The sequence below is a fragment of the Protopterus annectens genome, chromosome 6.part0, assembly GCF_019279795.1.
Source record: "Protopterus annectens isolate FY-2018-M chromosome 6.part0, PAN1.0, whole genome shotgun sequence".
NCBI lineage: Eukaryota > Metazoa > Chordata > Ceratodontiformes > Protopteridae > Protopterus > Protopterus annectens.
This window is the reverse complement of record NC_056737.1, coordinates 29097847-29122881: the sequence shown is the minus strand read 5'-3', so window position 1 is coordinate 29122881 and position 25035 is coordinate 29097847. Positions and strand designations below refer to the sequence as shown.

Below are 25035 nucleotides of genomic sequence, written 5' to 3'. Positions count from 1 at the left end.
CTCTGCATACGTTTCTGTGTTTTCTGGATTTGGGAGCCCTTGGAAACTAGCTATGCCATCTCTTAATAGGGGAGTGATTTACCTTAGAGATGTTCTTAAAGTTTTGGGGATTAGGTGGGGTGACTAGTTTTACCTTTATTTCAAGGAAGATAGCCTTGTGATCTGATCATACCAGTGAAGACATCACACGCAGTGGGTTTGCAACACTCTGCCTTATTTGTGAGTACCAGATCTAGGATGTTTATTCCCCTAGCGGGAGTGCAGACTAGTTGCTTTAGGGCATTTGAATTTACAAAGTCAAGAAATCTTTGGGCCTGCATGTTAGTGGTCGTGTATGACTCCCAGTTAGAGGAGGGGTAATTAAAATCACCCATGTGTATTGTATTGGGCTGGATGGTGAGTGATTCTAGTAATTTCAGGTATGATGTATGGGTTTACTGGTTCATGGTGGGGGACCTGTAGCTAGCAAGAATATGGTAATGGATTTTTCCCATCGACAGTGGTGTAGCTCAAGCATGTCATATTGTTTGAACAGACTTGAAGTGTGCTTATCCTTTATGTAGATAGGTACATCTCTGCGTTTTGCTCTTTGTTGTTCAGTGGATGATCAGAACTTTTGAAAGACGCTATAGCCCTGCACTGCTGGAGTGCCTTCCATGGCTTTGAACCATGTTTCAGTAACTATGCAGATATCAGCATTCTGCAGGGTGAGGAGAGCTTCTAGGGACAGCATTTTCTTGTGGAGAGCCTAGTATTGAGCAGTAACACCTTTAGTTTGTCCTGAGTAACTTTTGTTATGTTGCAAGGTTTTTCGGTGCCTAAAAAAGCCACTGTAGGGGTGGATAATTTTTTGACCAATGTCCGAAGGCCGAGAGGTGACAGTTGTGGACCTTGCCTGGCAAAGCAGAGTAACCTGTTAACTATGTCCTCCCAGGCTGTCAAGTATTGGACCCCGTTGGAATGACACCACTAGTAAAGCCAGTTGTTAAAATTGATTATTTTGCTGCTGGTATTGTGGCACCATCCTTGGAGATGGTAGAATGCTGCTCAGTGCTAGTCTCATAACTGCCTGTTACACGTATTGTGAGAGCTCAGTCATGTGTCTTTTCATATAGTCCAAGGAAGTTCATCACAGGTAATTCACACCCACATAGAAAGACTGAGTCATACTGGTACTTAGGGGTAAGTGACACAAGAGCTAGCATGACCTGCCGGAGCCTGGCCCCTGAAAGGCAACAAACTGTAAGCTTCTCCTTATCCAGCCTGGTAAGAGGGAAATCTGTGTGTCTCACAAAGGAGTCTGATATGACCAGAATATTGGGTTGTGGAGTATTTCTCCTTATGGGCTCGGTTGTTGAGACCCAACGAAATGTGGCTTTGTGTGTTGTGATGACAACTGTCTTGTTTGTGTGCATGGGGACAAGAGCCATAACTTGATCCTCTACATAAAACTCACAGTTATACAGACCTTCAGGAAAGACTGAAGGCCATAATAGTTCAGTGACACTTCTAAATGTGTCCTTTCTTCTTCCCTCATCTCTGTCAGTATGTGTAAAAGTACTCTGCCTGCTGCTATACAATAACTCTGAAGGACTAAACCGTGTCAGAGCTGGTCCCAATTTTTCCTATCTTAAGCAATTACTTTTTTAACACAAATAAAAAAGTAATACAGAATACAATTGGATCTTAAATAATGTATTATAAATTCTCAGTTTAGCACTTTTGGCCTTCCATGAACTATTATCAGAATTTTATTACATGTTATTAAAGAATGGCATAGTCTAGCATCACCAGTATGTACTTCTGTATGCTGCTAGACCTGACTAGTGGCCCCACTGTATCCATTGCAGTTTTTTCAAAAGGGACTTGATCATGAACATAGGGATTAAAAGATTTCAGAAGTCTGAGTTAGGAGCCATCAGACGACACTCAAGGTATCAGATGTCCTATCCAGGACTTTTGCTTTGGTTTTGTCCATCCCTAGATGGCCCACCAAGACATGGCTATAAGCAAGTTTCATAATCATTTGTCTAAAAGGCTTGGGTATCAGTAGTTGTAAAGGTCACCTCTTTCTGTTTCTACCATATACAAGTGATCATTCTCTAGTTGAGTAGTGGTAACCTGGTGCGTGTCCCTTGGGACTATCTTCTCTCATTATTCTAGAGATGTTTTATGTCTCTCTCTCTCTCGCTTACTTACTCACTCGTTCGCCCACTCACACAACTTAGAGTTTCATCTTCCTGTTTGGCTCGTATAAAACTTAACCAGCCTATCTGATTGTCAAACAGATTGAGGTTCCCCTTTTCCTCCAGACTGTCAGAAGCTGGGTGTTTTACTTTCTCTCAAGACAGAACAGGTGGAGGGACTTCTGAATCCAGCCTTTCTCTGAGAAAATGTAACTCTTCCAGTATTCTAAGGAGTTTTCCTGAAGCCCCTGTATTCCCTTTGGTTTTTCACTTTTCTCGTAATTCATTACAGGGGCCTTCTTCCACTATACCACTGTCTTCATAACCAGCATTTCCTCTGCATTTCCTCCTTACTCTCCACCTTTAAGTCATTCTGTTGGCTTAAGCCTACCTCACACTCTTGGGACCTAGTCTTTTCTCTGGCCAGTCGATGCCCCTTACCTTAGTGGGCACCTCTGTGGTACATAGGTACAAACTCCTGTTTTTTAGAAATATTCATTCATACTTTAGACTGGGCCCTCCATAGTAAATTCAGGACTTAGTGTTCCCCTTTCTTCTTTTGTCTGTAAGCTCATCCTGTGGACCTTTACATTGGGTTGACTTAGTCTGTTCCCCTTGAGTTTGTACAAAGCTCCTTGCTGTTATTCTCTTCCCACTACTGCCAAAGATATTTGGAATTGTTGAAATCCTTTCCAGTAGTTGCATTGCTTATCGGGTCTGTACTTCTACCTGAGCCACTGGGTGCCATTTTTCTCACTTTATATGCATATTACTTTAGTTGTCTTTGGCAAATGAGACTTTTTTGACAAATATACTGAGTTTATACCAGAGTAATCATACCCCCAAGTCAAGTTGTTCTTGTAGTAGCTGTCCCTTCATCCTAATTTTACATTTCATTAATTTGGTGGTGACACAGTAACAGAAAGCTGATTTGACCAAGCAGGTTGTCAGTTGATAACTGTGCATGGCCTGTTCACCTCCTTCCTAATGTTCTGAATGGGAGTTTCAGTTTTTGGTATCCCTTTCATAGTATTTAGCAATGTGCCCTCTCTTCCCACATTTCAAACAGAGTATGGAAGATGTGGTCCCCTTCCCTTTACTTGCAGACGTATCTGTAATTTTGTTAGATGTTGCTTTATACACTTCCTCGTAACATAAAATTCTCTCAATTAGTGTTACAAAGCTTTTGGTATCCAGTAGTTGTGCCTGATACAGGAACTTCTTAAGGAGTATCAATAAAATATTTTAAAATATTTTAAAAATGGTCAATCACTAAAATCTCCCACCAGAACACAATAATGTGTTTCATTTCAGATAACCTTGTCCTGACAATCTTGCATGTAGAAAAATTCCATTCCTGGAACCGGAGGGTCAGAATTTCCAAGGTGACAACTGTTCTAGCTAACATATTTTTTCTCTACTTTCTTGAAGCTATTTCAGTCTAAGCTGATTATGTAATTGTAGACATGGGTGAGCTACCCCATGAGATGTGCTGCTGGGATTCTTGCCTAATCATTACAATCCCAGCCATCCAGGACAGCAGTCCTCTCAAAGGTAACCAGCTAGCCTTCCAAATCTTCTACTCAGCTGAATGCCTTTGCAGGGCCTTTTTATCAGTTGTGCTTTTGATTTGGCTACTGCCACCGTTCTTTCAGTGGTGGTAGCAATCATCAGGACAACCTGCTCAACTGTATCCATTGCGGCCCTCAGGACAGATACACCTCCAGACAAAGCTTTGACAGTGTTCTACTCCATTTGAGGACAAATTCTCATGCAAAGAGAGGAAGTGAGGAAATTTTGTGGCAGCAGAAAGTAATAATTATGAGGTTCTCAGCCTAGCTTCATGAGGTAGAGGATTGGAAGCGTTAATGTGACCCACTTCAGTTAACGACACAGGCGATAAAGGAGCCAGGCCGGAAGGTCGAGGATTCAGTTGGTATGGCCTACTCACTGCTCCCAAGCGGGAGGAGTTTGCATGAACTTGTGACTCACTGGGTGGTACAGTATCACTGGTGGAGCCTGGAGAAGACCATCAGATGCCTTGTAAAGCAAAGACCAAGATTGCTTGGAGGGAGCACCTCTTGTGGAAGTAAGGAGATATCCTTTGCAGATTCACTGTACACGCCCCTCTCTGGAAGAAAAAAAAGTATGAACTACCTCAATGCCTGTGTAAATGGCAGTCTTTACCTGTTGACCCTTGGGAGTGGGGAATGAATTGTCTAAGTAGCCGGGGGGGGGGGGCAGGCTGGGGGGGGGGCAAGCTGACGGTAGACAAACAGCAGAGGTAAAAAGATACAATAAATAAATAATTAGGAGCTGACTGCTGCATCCACTAGAGATAGTATTTTGGTTGAAGAACACAACTGATTTCTTTCGAAGTGTGTTTTTTGTTAAGAATGAAAAAGCAAGTTTAACTTTTGCCAGCCAGCAGAATATTAAATAAAAAGCGGAAACAGAAAAATAAACTTGCAGTTGAATAGAAAGTTCAGTCCGTTTGATGTGTTCATAGCTATAACTTAAATCTGGCACAGAAGGATATGAGTCATAAAAGTTCAACAGCCTTTCTAGTTTGCACCCTCCTAAATAAACCCTAAATAAAATGAAGTCTTTGATGTAATGCAGTCTCTTCCAATACTTTAACCCACTAGAAGGGTATCTGGATCAGGATCACACTATTTTAGTCCACCTAAAGCTTTTAAAAGTCTGTGACGGAATCAAATATGAAGCAACATCTGCTTACTAAAGTAACTAGCTCAACAGAGGTAACCTTTGGTTTCTCCTTTACCAGAGCCCTCTCTGGTAAAATGCAAATGATCTCAAAACTCACACCACAGTGCAGATTGCTCCAGCCTCAGCCAGTCTCTGTGTTCATCATGAATACATCCCCAATAACTTAGTGCAAGCTCATGTGGACTTCCCAGTGGCTTCTAATATCTTTGACTTGTCTTCCCTTTAAACAGAACAGGTAACCACCTATTTGTTTTGTATGTGCTTTTCTTACATTGAAACTCAGGCATACTGGCTTAAAGAACCAGACCCTAGTACTGTTGTTGTGCTGTCTCTAAATTTATGATAACCTTCCCAAATGCTGTCATATCTTGTATGTGCTCCTGATTTGGACACTTAATAGTATCACAGTGCCCAACTTATCCTGCTCAACAGGTATCTATTGGAGCCACCGAGTTGCACTGTTTAGTGTATTTCACGTTCTCCAATGTTAGGTCTTACAACATCCCGATTACATACATTATAAAGTAAAGTATATCTAGTAATATGTGTACTAAAATATTTTACTGCAGCAGGTTTAGGTAGTATCACTTTTAAGCTGTAGTAGTGATGTTTTCCATAGTTGCATATCCCCATAGAGATGACATTGTCCAGTAGTATCTTGCTTATTTGTTCTGGGAAGCACTATATTATAATGGAATGACATGTTCATGTATATTACTTCACAGGTGATGGAAAAAGTGTTACTTACTCAGTAGCTTTTACTCATGATAGTATTATTTATTGCATTGTCCATGATAACATCTTGTGTTTTGATTAAGGTTTTACTATTTTAGCTGTGAAATGCCTGTCTTCTTGATGCATGTATTCACATCCCTATCTGTGACCCAGGCGATTTGGATTAATTTAGCATTTCTTGCACTGAAGGTAAGGGAGAGAAGTGAAAGGGCAAGGCCCTTTCACCTCTACTGGAGGACTGATGAAGAGCAGGTGCTTATTGAGCATATAGGTACATGTCATTTCCCTGTCCGAGCCTCTGTAAACCACTGCCTAGTGCTTGAAATGGCTCTGCTTGCTGACAACTCTCCTGACAGAAGGGATGATCAGTATGATCAGCCCATAGAATGCCCCTTCCCTTATGAACTAGACTGGTGCATTGGAAGAAGAGCCATTGCGAAAACTTATAACCCACCCTAGATGTCTGCTTAAATGATGACCACCTCCCTGTGGTCTAGAGTTGCTAGGTTTGATTCCCTCAGCCTCCATTGCCTTACTGTGTGACACTGAGCAAGTTGTTTAGACACCACACCCAGGTTAAGTGTGAAAAAGGTCTATTGAGATCAGTGCTCAGAAAACAAATACTGATAAATAAGTGAATAAATCAGCCCTCACCTTTGGTGATGGGGTGCATATGAGCTGATTGACTGGAAGAGGTCTGATGACTGGCAGGCAGTGGGGGCAAATACCCACAAAAATATAAAGCCACGAAAGTTTGTATCCTACTATATAACTTCCATTTTACTATCTGTCTGTCTGTTTTGTATGTGCTTACTTCAATTTTTTTACCAAATGGTACAATGGCACATTTATTTACGTTGATCTTCAGCCTGTTTCTGGTGCAGCATCTTTATATTTCTTTATGGTCATTCCAAAGTCTTAAACTATAACTGTCTCTACTTGTAATGTGGCTGCACATGCTATCTTAAAGCATGTTGGATGTCTAGCTTTAATTCCAGCTGTAAAGTTGTCATCTAATGACCCAAGACATGTCCCTTTGCTACACCATTTGTTAATTTCTGACTTAATGGACAGCTCTCCCATAGTTTCACATAGTTGTTTTCTACCACAAAGACAGATTTTACATGTTATGTTATTGTTTTTCCCCTGTTGACTGGCTGTAATGCTAGATACTGGCAAAAACATTTTGCTAGATCCAGGCAAACAACAGCACACCACACGTTAGAGTTATTGATCTGACAATTGCAAGGTTTGATTTAAGTCTCCCTTTGTGGCTAGCATCTGCATTTACTTAGGGGGATGAGGGGGAGAGCAGCATTAACTAATTTGCTCTGATCAGTGGCTACTAACTCTGGACCTTTATGTTTTCATTGCTGTTACCCCTTTTCCTGTTGTTTCCTTGTCTCCTTGACCAGTTTACAGTCTGGGAACAAACCAAATACACGCAAGGTGGAACAAGTGCACGGATCAACCCATGAACATCAAGGTACGACACATACTATTTCTGTTGCACTGAGGAAGGCTGGATTTATAGCCGAAACTGGTTTGCAGTATGAAGTTTTTAGATATTGCCACAATAAAATAGATTTAGGCACTCTTCTCCCTTGTGCTGGTTCGTTTATGTCGTACCTTGCAGTTTACAGTCTGATCATTAACTCTGCCAACATACGGAGCATTCTAGGGTTTGAATATTGCTGATGGTACTGGAGGAATCAGGCAGAGTAGTAGATGGCTGAAGGGGTGTGGCCTACTCACCACCTGTAGGGGGGAAGAAAAGGTTATGGGTTTCGATGAACACTGTGGTGAAGACTAGGAAAACCACTTTTCCTTGTTAGAGGGAAGGAGGTAGGGCTGCTTGCTGTCTGTGTACCTTGCAGAAGTGAGGGTCATTCAACAGAGCTAGCCCACAGCACATTCTCCTTCTGCTCTGCAAGCTAAACATCTGTGGGAAAACAACAGGGTTATGTGAAAGCGATTGAAATACCCCTGATAGCTGTCTGAATTATGACTTCTCCTGGCCGACTTAACTCCAGGGAATTTTTACTTTGCATGCTTCTAGGAAAACTATCACCAAAATGAGAAATTAAAGAATTAAGTTAATTTTTATGGGAAACAAACTGACCGGTGTTGTTGGTAGGGGAGACAGATTCAACATATAGTGCAAAAAAACTGTTCCATGGCAACCACCTTGACTATGTCTGTAGTTCTACATTTTCTCCTTTCTGTTTCATTTATAGCCTCTACTACCTCATTTACAACTGGTGTATCATTAGATTTCCATCTCCTAGTTGAAGCATTTTAAGCTAAAATCATTATAGAACCACAAATGTTTGTTCCTTTCTAGTCAAATATTCATTATATCGTAAAAAAAATCAGTGACTTAAAAGGAAAACTCCAGGCTCAATTACAGTTTAACTCAACCGCGAGTCTTTTTCTTTCCCTGTAAACACATCCCAGACATCAGCAGTTAGCAGAACACAAAAAGCAGTTTGTCAGTTCTACATAACTGCCTTTCCGTAGCATAAGGCAGGAAAGCCTATCCCCCATCCTTTGGTATCGCATTCTTTCAGGTGGAGTTGGTCCCTATCTTCCTGACATACCTTCAACACAGTCAAATCAGTAGTTCTCTCTCATCTTGATCCTACCACACTGTGACATTACCATGCTGAAGCATGGCCCGCTTATCAGCTACTATAAGCTCATGTAAAACATGTGGTGGAACTCTATTCCGTCCACTGTTTCCATCCGGAGCAAAAACATCATTGTATCAAAGCATTTTTCCAGCAAGACAGCAGGCAAAGTCCGTTGAACACACACAGAATGTCCTAAATTTGTTTCGGTAAGCTAGACTGCATAAAACTATCTTCCCACAATTTTGCGCAAAAGTATAAAAAAGTATTTTTCCTTTAATTCTCTGCTTTTGCATTACCATCTCTGTTGCTGCAAATGTATTTGTAGTTATGTACAAGTTTTGTGATCCAGTTCATTGGTCTCCGACTACCCTGTTGCAGTGTGTGCATGTATGTGCTTGAGAAGTATTTCTGTTTGCATTTGTGCGAGTGAATGCGTGCCTGAAAGCAGTATGTATTTCTCTGTGCATGCAGAGCAGGTAGTGTCCGTGAAATCAATGTGTGTGCCTGAAAATGAGCTTTGCATGCTTCTGTGTGATAGAGTTAGCGATGCATGGGAAAATGAACTGTTTGTGTGTGTGTGTGTGTGTGTGTGTGTGTGTGAGAAAGCAGAATGTCTGCATGTCTGTGAGTATGAGAGATGGGTGTGTGTGTAATGTATCTGGCAATCTTAGGGTGCCAGCAAGAGGAACATCACTTTTTTTTTTTTTACTTCCAATACATGATGGAACAGGGGGATGTAAAGCTAACTGTAATAAGCCGATCGCTTACAGTGTATCGATTGGCTTATTACTGTGGAGTCAGTTTTTTTTTTTTTTTTTTTTTTTTTTTACTTTTTTGCCTTTTTTAAGGGCTCTTGGTGAGGGGGTGTGGTGCGCGATCATACCACTCCCAACAGTATTCTATCAACAGTTGCCCATAATTTACCAGAAAACAACATAAGAATCATAAATCTGTACAGTCCGAGCATTTTCTAGTATCCCTTGTTTTATTCCTCTTGGACATTTGGTTACTCTCTCGCTGTTTGTGGTATCCAAATATGTACAGTCGATTGAGTTGTGTTTTGGTGCATGTATGTATGTGTCTGTGTGTTTCTCCTTCTGATTGCATGTGGGTTCGTGAATGCATGCGAGAAGAGAGAATGTCTGTGTGTATGAATGCAGAACAGACCGTGTGTGCGTGTGAGAGAAAGAGTTAGAGATGCATGAGAGAGTGTACCGTGCGTGTGTGAAAGCAGAATGTCTGTGTGTATGACAGAGTTAACGATGCATGAGAAAATGAACAGTGCGTGCGAGAAATACAATATGCATGTCTGTGTGAGTGCAGAAAAGTCTCTGTATGCGTGAATGACAGAGTGAGCAATGCATGAGAGAATGAACTGTCTGAGCGTGAGAGCAGGATGTCTATGTGTGTGAATGTAGCAAAGGCTTTGTATGCGTGTGTATGAGAGAGAGTGGGCTATGCTTGAGATACTGAACAGTGTGTGTGTGTGTGTGTGTGAATGCTGAACAGACTGTGCTTGTGAGTGTATGGCAGAGAACGTTGCGGATGCATGTGAAAATGAGTGTCTGAAAGCAGGGTGTGTGCGTGTGTCTGTGTGTATCAGTGACAGGGGGTGTGACATGCAGCTGGCCACCCGTTCAGTGTGCCATACGAGCATTCCCTTTTTTTTTTTTTTTTTTTTTGCTTATTAGTGTTAGTCTTTAACTCAAATCGGGCTATAGATGAAGCTGTAATACACCGATCGGTTACAATGTATCGATCAGCTCATTACAGTGAAGTTGTGTTTTTTTTTCCACAGGCGTTTGCTGAGGGGGTGTGCTGCTGCATCATAGCCATACCTGTCAGGCTCTTAGAACAATAAATTTGGACAATGCCTCAAATAATGGGGGCCAAAACTTAGAAATGTGATAGAACAACAGATTTTGAATTACCAAGAATTTTCTAAAGGGTAGGCAGTCTGAAACTTAAATATTTGTCCTTATTTTTTGACTTCGACCTTCAGTGAATTCCTTCTGCAATTCATATGGGATTACATGTATTGCTAACATATCTCACTACATTTTGAGACTCTTTCTATAGCACCCATTGCTCCTACTACTGTTGGAATAGTCTGTGCATCTTTCATCCACATTGCTCCTGTTTATACCTGCAAATCCTGATATTTTATAACTTTGGGCCTCTTTGTACGCAAGATACTGTAGTCACTGGGTGTAGAGATTTCAATGATCAGTGCTGCTTTTGTCTTCTCTTCAAGGACCACTACATCTAGTTGTCTATCATCTATTTTTTTAACTGTTAGTAATGGGTGATGCAATACCATGTCTTCTTCTTCTGGCTTTTCCCGGTTAAGGGTCGCCACAGTGTATCACCTGTCCGCTCATGATTTTTACAGTGTCGAGTTGCCAGCCAAAAGCCCACCCTTCCACAGAAGGCACACACACATGCATACACTCACACCTAGGGCCAATTTAGAGTGTCCAATCCACCTACAGCATGTCTTTGGGATGTGGGAGGAAACCGGAGCACCTAGAGGAAACCCACGCGACCACAGGGAGGACATGCAGACTCCGCACAGAAGGCACCACAGCCGAGGATCAAACCGGAGAACCTCTTGCTGTGAGGCATCAATGTTAACTGCTGCACCACCGTGGCTGCCCATACCATATCATACCAATACGCAATACCGTGTACACTTCATTATTTTCTGTGCTGCTTTGTGGATAATATTTCTTGTTTTTTTTTCAGCCACTTCAGTACCATCATGTTTACACAATCCCCAGTGCAACAGTCTTGCCGCATTATTATGCTTTTCCGTATACAGTCTTTCTGCATTTAGGTTCATAGGTCCATAGGTAGGTACTAGGCTATTGGCCCTAGGGCCTATATAAGCCTAACCAAATGGTACCCTGGCTTTTTTAGTTACTTTTTTCATTTAGTGTCCTTCTAAACATTAAAGCACATAGCTCACTTTACATCATTACAGTCCACCCACAAGTTTAACAAAGTCAACAACTCCTCCCTTTTTCAGACACTTTCTTGCAAAGCCATATTTCACAAATGTGATTGATACTTAATAATCACCATTTATTCACTATTTTTCAGTGTTGCTGGTCTTCTTTCTATCTCCATCTACGAACACAAGATTCTAGTTTAAGTCCACAGTACCTCTGATTTTAACATACAACTCCTATGCTTTTTTTCTGTCTTTCAAGCATTTTCCTTTGGAACACTGAAAGAGGTTTCACTGGCAAAGTCCCTCTATAAACTTTACTGTCAGAAGAATGAGATGCAGGGTACCCTTCTGCTTGCTGGCTCACTTTCTTTAAATAAACTTTTGTATTTCCTCCTTAACCTGTTCTGCACTGAAAAATGTGTTTGATCCTCCAGGAAAAAATATGCAAATAAGCAACACTGCCTTGCCAAGAACTCCTAATAAATGCAGTTCTTGTTTGTATATATTCAGCCTCTGATATGACCAGAAAATATGCTTCTATGCCCCCCCCCCCCCCAAAAAAAAGAACATGTAAGTCAGTGTCAGGGAACAACATTGTTGCTTCCACACTGAGCAGACACTTCCATGCAAACATTCAAATTTTTGAATCCAGAATTGATTGTCCATTTCCTCCTTTGTCTCTTTCTGTCAAGTTTGCTTCATTTTTGTCTGTTGCCGATATTATCGGATCCCTCAGTTCTTTAAATGCTCTGCTTACCAACCATTTTCTCACTGGCAAAGTTATTCATAGCTACCCACAACCGTGACACTCGCACAGGGAGTAACCTTTCCATAAGTTCATCAAAATGTTAACTCTTCACACTCTAAAGTGCCTGAAACTGGTAGAAAAGATTTCTGGAATATGCTGGACAGAAAAAAACAGAAAGATGTCAGAGAACAAGAAGAATAAGTTGCAGAGCAGGTACTGATGTAAAGTTAAAAGCAAATCCCTACAGGTCTGTACTACCAACTATACTGCTAGCTAATGTGAGATCACTGGATAGCAAGATGGACTACTTGAGACTGGAACTCTCCAACAAGAACAAGATAAGAAATACTTGCTTATTTTTGATTACTGAAACTTGGTTGCATGACCAGATAAATGATAGTGCAGTAAACTTAGAGACTTTTATGCTGTTTCATGCAGACAGAAAACATACACTGTGTGGAAAGGCCAGAGGAAGTGGAGTCTGCATCTGTGTTAACAAAAGATGGTGCAGTAATAGTGAACTCATACTATCACACTGCTGTAAGAACTTAGAGTTCCTGTCCATTAAATGTAGACTATTTTACTTGCCCAGGGAGCTGAATGGAGTCAGTGTAACAGTGGTGTATGTCCCACCTAGTGCTAATATCACTGAGGCTCTAAGTAAACTGTGCAATCACACGGGTGAGCTGCAGAGCAAATATCCTGACTTTGTACACGTGGCAGCTGGTGACTTTAATAAAGCAGATCTGAAAGAAGTACTCCCACACTACCATCAGTATGTGAACGTACATACAAAAGGAGATACTATCCTAGACAAGGTGTACATAAACTTAAAGAAAGCTTATAAGGCAGTGCAGCTTCCACAAGTGGGAAACTCTGACCATTATGCCAGCTTACAAACCTGCACTGATTAGAGAGAAACCCACAAAGAAACAAATCAGGGTATGGCCCAAGGGGGCTATGGAGGCCCTCCAAGGCTGCTTTGAAAGAACCAACTGGGATATGTTCAAGGAGGCAGCCCCAGTGAATCAGCATCTGAACATTGATGACTACACTGAGGTATTGTTGGTATACATTTTAAACTGTGTTGAGGGGTAGCAAATAACAAGAGTATCACTGTCAGAGCTAAACAGAAGCCATGGTTCACCCCTAAGGTATATGAACCTCTAAAGGAGAGAAACACAGCTTACAGGGCTAACGACAAAGTAGCCCTAAGTGTAGAAAGAGGTAATCTGAGGAGGGTTATAAAGGAGGCTAAGAGGGAGTACAACAGAAAGATACAGAGCCACTTTGAAGACATTAAGTATGCAAGGAGACTATGGCAAGACATACAGGAGATCGCTGACTACAAAATCAGGTCAGCACAGTGTGAGAACAGCATCAAATTCCTAGACAGTTTGAACATTTTCTTTGGTAGATTTGAGGAAAGAAACAACAGGTTGGCACTAAAGCTACCCACTGATGAGAAGGATGGAGTATTCAGCCTCGGCACAGAGGAGGTAAGAAGAGAGCTAAGGAGAATGAACCCCAGGAAGGCTACTGGCCCAGACAGTATACTGGGCAAAGTGTTAAAAGGCTGTGCTGAACAACTATGCACAGTGCTCAAGGAAATATTTAACACCTCTCTTGCCATGGCAAACGTACCTTCATGCTACAAGGAAACTAACATCATCCCACTTTTTAAGAAAACCACTCCCTCCAGCCCTAATGACCACAGAAAAGCATATTTCATCATGCCTACCTCCTGATTTTGACCCTCTACAGTATAGAGCTAACCAATCCACGGCTGATGCCATATCATTGGCACTACACATCTCTCTTGAGCATTTAAAGGGCAAAGGAAACTATGTGAGGATGCTGTTCATAGACTTCAGCTTTGCATTTAATACAGGGGTACCAATGTAGCTGATAGAAAAACTGGCACATTTGGGAACCAGTAAACATCTATGCAACTGAATTCTGGACTTCCTGATTGAGAGACCACAGAGGGTGTGTTCAAGTAAGCTCCAAACCTTTTGTATAGTCCAGGATATATGAAATAACTGTTGAAATATCACAGTACAAGCAATTCCACAAGAAGTTCAGGCTCCAAACCTTTTTTAATAGTCCAGGATATATGAAAAAACTGTTATAATGCAACAGCACAAACAATTCCACAAGAAGTTAAGCACTTTCACTTAGATCTATCCCAAGCTTCATCAGAACATGGAATAAAATTAATCAGCCACTTTTAAACAAATTCAAAAATTTTCAGCCAGTAATAACATCTCATACATAATTAATTAAATAAATTCATTCCCCTGCATTATTTAAAGCCACAGTAAAATATATGCTGTAGTAAGCCCTTATGTTAAAACAGTAGCAACCAAAATGAATACACATATTCTAGCTGCCATAATCCTTGTTTAAAACAATAACAAACAAAATGAATGCATATACTCTTTCCTTTTCTAAAGTTTAGAGGGACAGCGACTTCTTTTACCTTTAATACTCAAAGGGAGCATTGTACTGGTGGACTTAATTATTTAAAGAACAATAACAGTGATTTTGATTTCTCGGCATAGGCTGGTAGGCATTTTAATTTTTTTGAAACTCCGCAACCCAGTGCCGAAACATATACAGACACATTAATTGACTTTTAAAAAACAAATTAATGCAACTTAAGGGCTTGCAAATGGAGCTAGATTATTTAAATTAGGGTATAAATATACAAAGGGTGCCTAAAGGGCTGAGAATTGTAAAATGTCCGAATAATATTGATGTTAACAGTATTTATCACAAAGAACTGACAGAGTTATTTAACAACTTTGGTATAGAACTTTTAAATATATAAGTTTATTGCTGTCACAGTCTGCTGGTCATTTTTCTTGATGTGTATAGAACTTTTAAAGCTCATGGTGAGAAATTATTGTGAACAGAGGGACAAATTGTTGACAGAAGTCAACAACTTGCATGTGAAAGTGACTTCTGACTTAATGTTTGATGTTGAAAAAACAAAATATGCTAATATGTTTTGTGAAGTTGATAAACACTGTAACTGGGTGTTGGAAAGGAAAATAAAGAAAATGAAGAGGGACTTAACTGACTACAAGGAAGGGAGGGCATTTCCCCCACCACCTAGTAGCAAGGTAACTTTAAATCATGATAAGCGTTGTGACAATAATGTAGTGTTTGAAGTCATTGATGAACATGCTTTTACCCCTTTTGGTGGAGACCCTTTAGACAATACACCCCCAGGCCCCAGGAGAAGCGAAAGAATAGCAGAGAAACAGATAACCAACAACCATTGGCAGTACAGAAATATATACATCAGGGGGAGGGTTGAATTTGAGAAGATGAAACTTTCAGAAACCCTTCCACAAGAACAATCAATGGAATTAGTGAGAGGACAGATAGAAAACAATGAGATTGTACTGGGGACATACAATAAATTGGTGAATATTAAAGATAATTTTCATATATTTAATTACACAGATTTAACTGTAGATGAAACTTTTTTTCAGTTATTCACTAAGGGGTTTCAGTATGTCCCCACCAGACCCTTGAGCACAGTAAATTCTCTCACTGAATTGAAATTATTCGTGAGAAAGTTAAATTTAAAATGTTTATTTAAGAACAGAACACGACAAACCAATAATTTTGCCAGGAAAAGTATCCACAACCCCCCTTTAAGTCCCACTTTAAAAGTTTTTGAAGAGCTGGTCGAAAATGAGATAAGGAAGCTGAACAATAGACCAACAGCTGTGACAAATTTTTTGGAAAGTGACAGAAGAGTGGTTGAAATGCTGACAAATAGAGGTTGCAGATTAATTAATGAATGTTAATGAAATCTGACAAAGGGGGTGGGTGGTACTGATGGATGCCATTGATTATGAGACTAGGATGTTGGAAATTTTAAATTATGAATGCAAATACAGTATTGTTTCTAGAAATTAAGTCTTTATAGCCTATTCTAAGGTGGACTACTTTATTAATGATCATTTTTTCAGGGTACTATAGATAAAAACTTAGACTATTTAACAGTAACTAGGCCGAAGATCCCAATAGTGTTTGGAATCCCAAAGAGAGACAAAATTTGGAGAAGCCACCTTTTAGACCAGTAGTGGCAGGAGCGGGCTCTAAACTTGAACCCTTGGCTAAATATGTAGACACAATGTTGAAAAGTTATGTAAAATCTTTAAAACATATTTCAAAGGACATCTGGGATTTTTTTAAGTAAAGTCATCTATGATAAATATAAAGATGAAGTATGCATGGTGACTATTGATGTGATAGAACTATTCCCCAGCATCCCTTATTTTGAGGGGATGGAATGGTTGCAGGACCTTTTGATTGAAATAAGTTATTTGACTAATGAACAGAGGAACTTGTTAACTGAATTCATGGAATTAATACTGAAAAATAATTTCATATGTTTTGCAGGGGAATATTATAAACAAGAGAAAGGTGTTGCTATGGGGGCCCCATGTGCCACCCTGTATGCAAAACTGGTTTTATATTATTGGGAGAGGAAGTTCATTTTTGAAACCCTTTGGAACAATTATATTTCCTTATACACCAGATTTTTAGACAATATTTGTCTTTTCTGGAAGGGGACGGAAACCCAGTTAAATCAATTTTTAGAATACATTGGGACTACAACTTCTTTTTGAAATTTACTTGGCACACTTCACAAGAATTCATTAATTATTTAGATATGACCATGTATAAGGTTAGGGAAGAGAAAAAATTCCATTCCAAGATTTTCCGAAAACCCATGCACTCGAACTCTTATTTACATTTTGAGCTGAGTACCCCTATAATCAAAAGAAGGGTATTATTAAGGGGCAATTAATTAGGGCATCAAGGATGTGCAGTCAGGATCGGGTTTTCTTAGAGGAAATGAAGGTGATGAAGGGGTTCTTCTCAGAGAGAGGGTACCTCGAGAATTTGATTAATCAATTGATGAAAGAAGTGAACCAAGGAAGGAAAGGAAAATATGACCCAGTTTGGGGGAAAACTTTACCACAAAGTAATCATAATATGGAAAATAAAGGGCTGAATTATGAAATGGCATTTATACACACACACACACACACACACACACACACACACACACACACACACACACACACACATTTTATTCCAGTGAAATTGGGAACATCATTAAGAAGTACTGGAAACTTTTGGTTATAAATAGCGAAACCAGCAAAATTATTCCATCAGTACCGACATTTATTAAAAAGAGAGATATGAATTTAAAGGAAATGCTGGAAAACCATGGTAGTGATAAAAATACAGTTAGACCCCACAAGAAAGGGGGAACATATAAGTGTATTTTTTGTCAACAATGTAGTAACATTCTAGAGCAGGAAAGTATTAGTATCCCATCCAGAAAGTTTAAAATGAAATTTAAGGAGCATTTTAATTGCAGTAGCAAAGGAGTTGTATACATCAGCGTCGGTTAGACATGCCTTAGCTTGTATATAGGTAAGACAGAGAGACCATTGAAAAGAATATATGAACACTTGCATGAGATCTCCCAGAAAAAAGATACAAATGTCTTATTTAGACGCAAGAAAGACTGTAAGAATTGTATTTTCAAGTTTTCTGTACTTGAACAAGTGAAACCAGATATAAGGGGTGAACTATACTGACAGCTTAGGCTGGATTCAACAAAAAAACTGGGACTGAATGATCATGTTAGTATTAATAGTATCCTTAAATTAAGGGCAGCTAAAGTTTAGAAAAGGAAAGAGTATATGCATTAAGTTTGTTTGTTATTGTTTTAAAACAAGGATTCATGACAGCATGTATTTATTATGGCAGCTAGAATATGTGTAGTAGAACATCCCCTAGGCTTCTGCGTGGTGTGCTGTCTCTTGAAGCCCTGTGCTGTGTCACAGGCTATCTTTTCCAACAGCCAACATTGTAAAGAACTTCCCAACTCAACTGAAAGCATACCCTATCGGTAGAACCTACCCTGGACTACCCAGAAGTCCTTCCAACTGATTCATTGTCTTGAAGCCCTGTGCTGTGTCACGGGCTATCTTTTTCAACAGCCAACATTCTAAAGAACTTCCCAACTCAACTGAAAGCATACCCTATCGGTAGAACCTACCCTGGACTACCCAGAAGTGCTTCCAACTGATTCATTGTCTTGAAGCCCTGTGCTGTGTCACGGGCTATCTTTTCCAAAAGCCAACATTCTAAAGAACTTCCCAACTCAACTGAAAGCATACCCTATCGGTAGAACCTACCCTGGACTACCCAGAAGTGCTTCCAACTGATTCATTGTGTAGGTGATAACCCACTGGGTTTTACTGTAATTCTTAATAATTTTGTTTATCATATTCCTCTTTTTGGGCCAGCACACCTGTGGACCTGCCCCGGGGCCATCTAATCCCCTTTCTCACCTTTTACAAACCTGTACTAAGTTTAGGCATCCTTTCCTTTATTTGCCACTAGAGGGCAGCAAAGCACATAACCCTTATTTTTCCCTTTATCTTACTTGGAGTTTTAAACCTCCCTAGAGTTACTGCTGAAACCAATTTTCAGCCTTCCAAGTTTAACACTACACATAGCTAACCCCTCTTAAAGGAGATAGAAGACTTTAACCTTAAGCTAACCAGGCAGTAAATCTGAAGGACTAGAAACTAACTTACTTTACCTAAATATTGCTGCTATCTTACTGCTTCTTTTATTTCTCCCTTAATAAGTAGACAAAAAGAATCCTCTCCAGTAGTTCACAGAAATTGGTCTCTCAGAATTATGCCACAGACCTACTAAACGTCTTGTAAATCACAGGATCACTGGAAAGCTGATTACCTCTCAGCACCTGTTTGCTCTACCCACTCCATTCGCCCTGCGGGCTCACTCCGCTCTCCTACCCTACCCCCAATTCCCACCCACCCCAGGGGTCCTAACCTTATACTTCACATAACCCCACCCTCTCTTCTATTCCAACCTATCCCAAACCCAATTCAATTTACCATAGCCACACCCATCCTACACTACTATTTCATTACTCTGTCTCTTACTACCTCCACCTATATTGCTTTAATCAGCCTCTCCACCCCTATCAATTTTCTTCTTTTCTATCCTACTCTTTATTTAGTACTACCTTAATTAACTTATCAACCCTTAAAACCTCTTATAGCTACTATTCTTCCGTAACATTAAACAACCTTAGTCTTTTCAATTCTTCATTCCAGTTACTAAGCTACCTACTAGAATACTACCTAATTAAACTATTCTACCACAAGCATATCTCTTTACTACTAACTTACCTTAACTTTTAGTGTGATACTATTACATCTTAACTCTGCCAAATAATAATAATCTACACTTAGTTAACAATATGTCTACAACAATTAAAGCCATCCCATCCTTAGCAATACTCTTAGCCACTATTGTACCTATCCTTACTACTTCCTATCTCCTCACCTCTTTTGAAAAGGTGAACTACTATTACCTCAACTACTCACCGAAACAAACAACTATATTTTACAATTCCCTTACCCATCCCCAAATAAATATTACCTCTACTTCCGGCTACTTGCTAGCTAAATATCATCGTCTTACACCCATGAAACTAAACCACCCTACAGTAAAAAAATTGAAATACCTATCCAGCCTTAACTCTAACCTACTCTCTGCACTGAAATCCCCTACCTTAAAAGATGGCGACATCCATCCTAACCCAGGCCCATCTAATCTCCCTACTACTCCTATACCTTCCACCTCTCCCAACACCCTTATTACCCAAACAAGTCCCACTAAGTCCTTGATAATAGGTCACCTCAATATCCGCAGTGTAAACAACAAATTTGCCCATCTCCATGCCCTTCCTGATATTCACTCCTTTGACATCCTCTGTCTTACTGAAACCTGGTTAAAACCCTCAACAAAGGATAATGAAATAATCCCCCTAGGGTACAATATACTAAGACAAGACAGAATTAAATGTAAAGGGGATGGAGTAGCCCTATTATATAGAAAGGAGCTACTCATCTCCTCTATACCTTATAACCCACCTCAAGTCAATAAAGTGGAACTGTTAATCACTAAATTTCAACTCAACCCAAACAAAGCATTATACATAAGCTGTAACTACATACCCCCAGGCAGTAATATTACTACAATAGAGGATACCCTATGCTGGATATCTACTGCCTTCCCACAAGAAACTGTTATTCTAGGCGATTTCAATTCTGACTGGAATAGCATCAAAACAGACAATCTCTCTTCCCATATTAACTTACATGGCTTTCACCAAACTATCAGCACCGCCAGTAGAATTAGCAAACCTAACAATAAAGAAACAGTCCTAGACTGGATACTTATCAATAAACTAGAATATACTTATATAACTGGAACCTTGCCTGATGATGTAAGTGACCACATGCTTACTTACATCATAAGACATAAGAATGACTTTAACAGAACACTCAACTATATCATCTCTAGATCCAAGAAAAACTTTAACCCAGTATTATTTCTAAAGGAACTTAGTGCCTGTGACTGGAATCCCCTAAAAACCCTTCCTCTTGAAGACGCTGTTACATATTTCAATAACAAATTCTTAACAATCCTTGACAGGCATGCACCTAAACGTTCTATTAGAATAAAACCCAAACCTGCCCCCTGGCTCTCTAAAGATACCAGACAAATGTTATTACTTAGAAATAAATCCTGGGCTAAATGGAGAGCAACTAGAAAGGTCTCAGAACAACAAACATTTAGACAGTTAAGAAATGCAACAAAAAAAGCTATTCTTTCTGATAAAAAACTACTATTGTAATCTACAGCAATCTCACCACAATAATCCACATAAATTCGGGGCAGCCTTAAATAGCCTCCTTCATCCTGGCCACTCTAGTACACCTTCCCCTCTAGGGTCTGAAAACAATACCTCCCATCAAACTGCCAATGCCTTTAACACCTTCTTCACAAACACCATACAAACTCTTGCTACTCAACTAGCCTCAGACACCTCTGATCTACCTAACTCCCCACCTGATTCTCGGCCACCATTCCAACTACAACCTATATCTACCTCATACATCCAAAAACTCATCCACAAACATAAGTCTAGTACCCCTTCTGCCGATCAGTTACCATCTGAATATCTACAACTTTCAGCTAAAGTAGTCGCTTTCCTATATCTATTCTGATAAACCGTACCATTATTGAAGGAACCATTCCAAATCTCTGGAAAATCTCCCACATTATTCCATTACACAAAGGAGGCAACTCTAATGACTACTCTAACTACAGGCATATAGCTCTGCTCTCTCCTCTAGCCAAGGTTATGGAAAAATGTATTCACCATCAGCTAATGAACTACTTAATTCAACATAACATTCTTGCAAACTGTCAGCACGGTTTCAGGCGTTTTCATAGTACCACTTCAGCTCTCCTATCCTTCACCAATACCATCAATAACAACCGTAATAACAACACCCTCTCATCGGCACTCTTCATTGACCTGTCTAAAGCCTTTGATATGGTTAACCACTCCTTACTCCTAAACACTCTGTCATCCCTGTCTCTAGATGAAAAAGCAATTATCTGGTTTCGAGCTTACCTTAGTAATAGACAGCAAGCAGTTCTTTGGGAGAATCAACTATCATCTCTCCTACCTTTTTCCATTGGTGTCCCTCAAGGCTCTATTCTTGGTCCTCTCCTTTTTTCCTTATTCATAAATGACCTACAAACAGTTATTCCACAAGCCACCTGTATACAATATGCTGACGACTCTACAGTCATATGCTCCACCAACTCTATATCTGAACTCCAATCTTTAACCCAGTCTTCAGCACAGTAGAGGCTTGGTTCTTGAAACGGTCACTTCTTCTGAATGCCAAAAAGACCAAGCTACTACTGTTTACAACTAATACCAAGTCCTCACCCTTAAACTTGTCCATCCAATCCAATAATGGCACTATGATATCCCCGACTTTTCCACCAAACTATTAGGAGTCACAATTGATAATAACCTTACCTTTGATATTCACATCAATAATACTATTAAATCTGTTAATAAAAAACTGGGCTCCCTTTACAGGATAAAACCATTCTTAACTCCTATAGCCAGAACTACCATTGCCCACTCCCACCTAATTTCAACTCTTCTGTATGCTGCACCCATATACACTAATCTAAAAAAAAGTAATCTTGCTAAGCTAGCCAACTCCTATAACAGTATTGCTAGATTTGCCACTGGAAACCCATACAGAACTCACCACTGTCTTAACCTTCATCAGCTAGACTGGCTCGAACTAAAAAACATCCTGATACTTTCTCAACTTACCATTGTTCATAAGATCTTTTACCAACCCAACAACACACCAATACTTAACAACCTTATAGTACCCTATAGAAATCTTAATTCTTTACGCTCCTCCAATAAACTCTTAGCTAGCACCACCAAGTCAAGTAACTTGGCTGGTGACTCACTGTTCTCCAGTACCGCAGGAAAACAATGGAACCTCCTGCCATCTGACCTAACCTCACTCCCCTCCCTTCCACTCTTTAAACAAAGACTTAACACCTTAAAACTAACTGGCTTTGCCCTTGCTGTTACCCAGACTAATACTATGTAGTCTCTCTTAACTAGCTACTGTCCTCCCCTCTATGCTGTATACTCCTCTGAATGCTGTAAGTCCTTTAAGCAATCTGTGGCTCATTTATAATTGTTCAAAATACAGCCTCTTATGTATCCGGAAGGCAGTATTCCTGTCAAGTCTTTACATTTCCTCCTTCTCTCCCTTTACTGACTAACCCTTAGGAAATAGACTGGCAGGATTACACTACAGTAACCAAGGTTGTAAGTCTTTCCTAACAATGTCTTGGAGTTATCCCCACATATTCTAACTTTAAAAATATCTGCATATGTATTATGTGTTAATATAATGTGTCTCTTAGTCGTCCCATACTTTAATTCCAAACTCAATTTGTGTCTCATAGCCTACCATAATTTATATTGTTATACCCTTCTTGAATTTTGTAATAATCTGTTTGGTGTGGTTTATTTGTGGAGCTTTTCTCCCCGGGCCTCTACTGAAAATGGAAATATATCCAGCTAGACCAGCCCGGTCATCAAATGTAAAATAAAAAATAAATAAATATTCATTTTGGTTGCTACTGTTTTAACATAAGGGCTTACTACAGCATATATTTTACTGTGGCTTTAAATAATGCAGGGGAATGAATTTAATTAATTATGCATGAGGTGTTACTATTGGCCGACAATTTTTGAATTTGTTTAAAATTGGCTGATAGATTTTATTCCATGTTCTGATGAAGCTTGGGATAGACCTAAGTAAAAGCACTTAATTTCTTTTGGAATTTTTGTGTTGTTGCATTTTAACAGTTTTTCCATATATCCTGGACTATACAAAAGGTTTGGAGCCTGCTACTGTCGTTTGTTTGTTTCAACAATATAGCATTGTTGCCTCACAGTAAGACGTTGAACGGTTCGACTCTCAGCTAGAGCGTCTTCTGCGTGGAGACATACGTGAATGGGCGTACCTTCGTTGAAGGTTGTGTGTTAGGGCTGGCAAATCAGCATGTAAAAATCAACTGCCAATCATTAGTGGACCGGAGCTCCGCTGTGGCGACCCCTAACGGGGAAAAGCCGAAAGACACAACAACAACCTTTTGGTGCTTTTTTCTGCTTCTGTGTTCAAGAACACATCAAAGTGCATCACAATTAACACCGGGGTTCCACCGGGATGTGTTCTTAGCCTGCTGTTATTCAGCATCCCAACCTACGACTGCTATGCTAAGCACAAGTCCAACCATATCATCAAGTTTGCTGATGACACCTCAGTCGCGGGACTTACAGGGAGGAGGTGGATCAGTTGGTGCGAAGGGAACAACCTTGACCTGAATGTAAGCAAGACCAAAGAGATCATCATCAACTTCAGGAATAGGAAGACAAACCACCCAGTGCTCAGGATTAATGGTGAGAGAGTCAAGAGGGTTAAGAGTTTGAAATTTCTGGGTATACACATATCAGAGGATCTCTCCTGGATGGGAAAGAAGAAAGCACACCAACACCTGCACTTTTTAAGAAGGCTGAAAAAAAGTAAGCTTCCTTCTCATATTCTCTCTACCTTCTATAGAGGTGCAATAGAGAGCATCCTCACCTGCAACTTCACGGTGTGGTTTGGAAGCTGTACAGTTACAGAAAGGAATGCGCTACAAAGAGTGGTGAGGGTTGCAGAGAAGGTAACAGGTTCCAGTCTTTCATCGATACAACATCCTTATTCTGCAAGAAGTATCCGAAAGGCCGTCAAAGTAATACAGGACAACACGTATCCTGCCCATGGACTGTTTAAGCATCTGGCATCAGGCAGGAGATATTATCCACTACAGGACTACAAGATTTAGTAACAGTTTCTACCCTACTGTGATTAGACTTATGAACTCAGGCGCTAGTCCCAGGGTTCTGGACACATAATAAATCAATTTTTATTTATTTGTGCAATACATATTTACATATATTCCAAGTAAGTGCAGTATTTATTTATTATGTCCATAGTATTATTCAAGTCACTCAAGTGCAATATTAGACAAATAACTTAGGCATTTCAATGTGTAGTGTGTTTTGTATTACTTTAAATAGGGTAGTTAATTTAACTTAGGGGAGGGTAGTCTTTTCGTATATGAGTTTTGGTAAATGTCTCTGCTCTGTCTTGTGTGTATTGGGAGTAGTATTGTATTTGTTAGTTATGTTTATTCCTCTACTTCTATGTGTTGTTTCAGTTTCCTTTGTAATCTCAAGAATTGAGCTGATGCACAAAATTTCATTTAGGCTACATGTGTGTAGTTCTAAATGACAATAAAGTTTACTTTGACTGTGAAAAGCCAGGACCCATGTAGTTTTAACCATCCCTTCATATTCCAGTCTCAAATAGTTTTGCTAAACAATTTATGCTTAACTTGAAACCATGTACACTAGGAATCACCACTGTTCATTTGCTCTTAATACATCAGGCTAGGTTTTCTCGCCTAAGCTGTCTTCATGTGGGGCACTCACTAAGCAAAATTAGATTCAACTTT

General features: G+C 39.8%; 1 protein-coding gene across 2 annotated transcripts in view; it reads left to right on the top strand.

The window, feature by feature from the left end:
* The window catches only part of HEATR5A (HEAT repeat containing 5A), a 2570019-nt gene that overhangs the window by 1880946 nt on the left and 664038 nt on the right, over positions 1-25035 (top strand). The gene's annotated exons all lie outside the window — the stretch shown is intronic.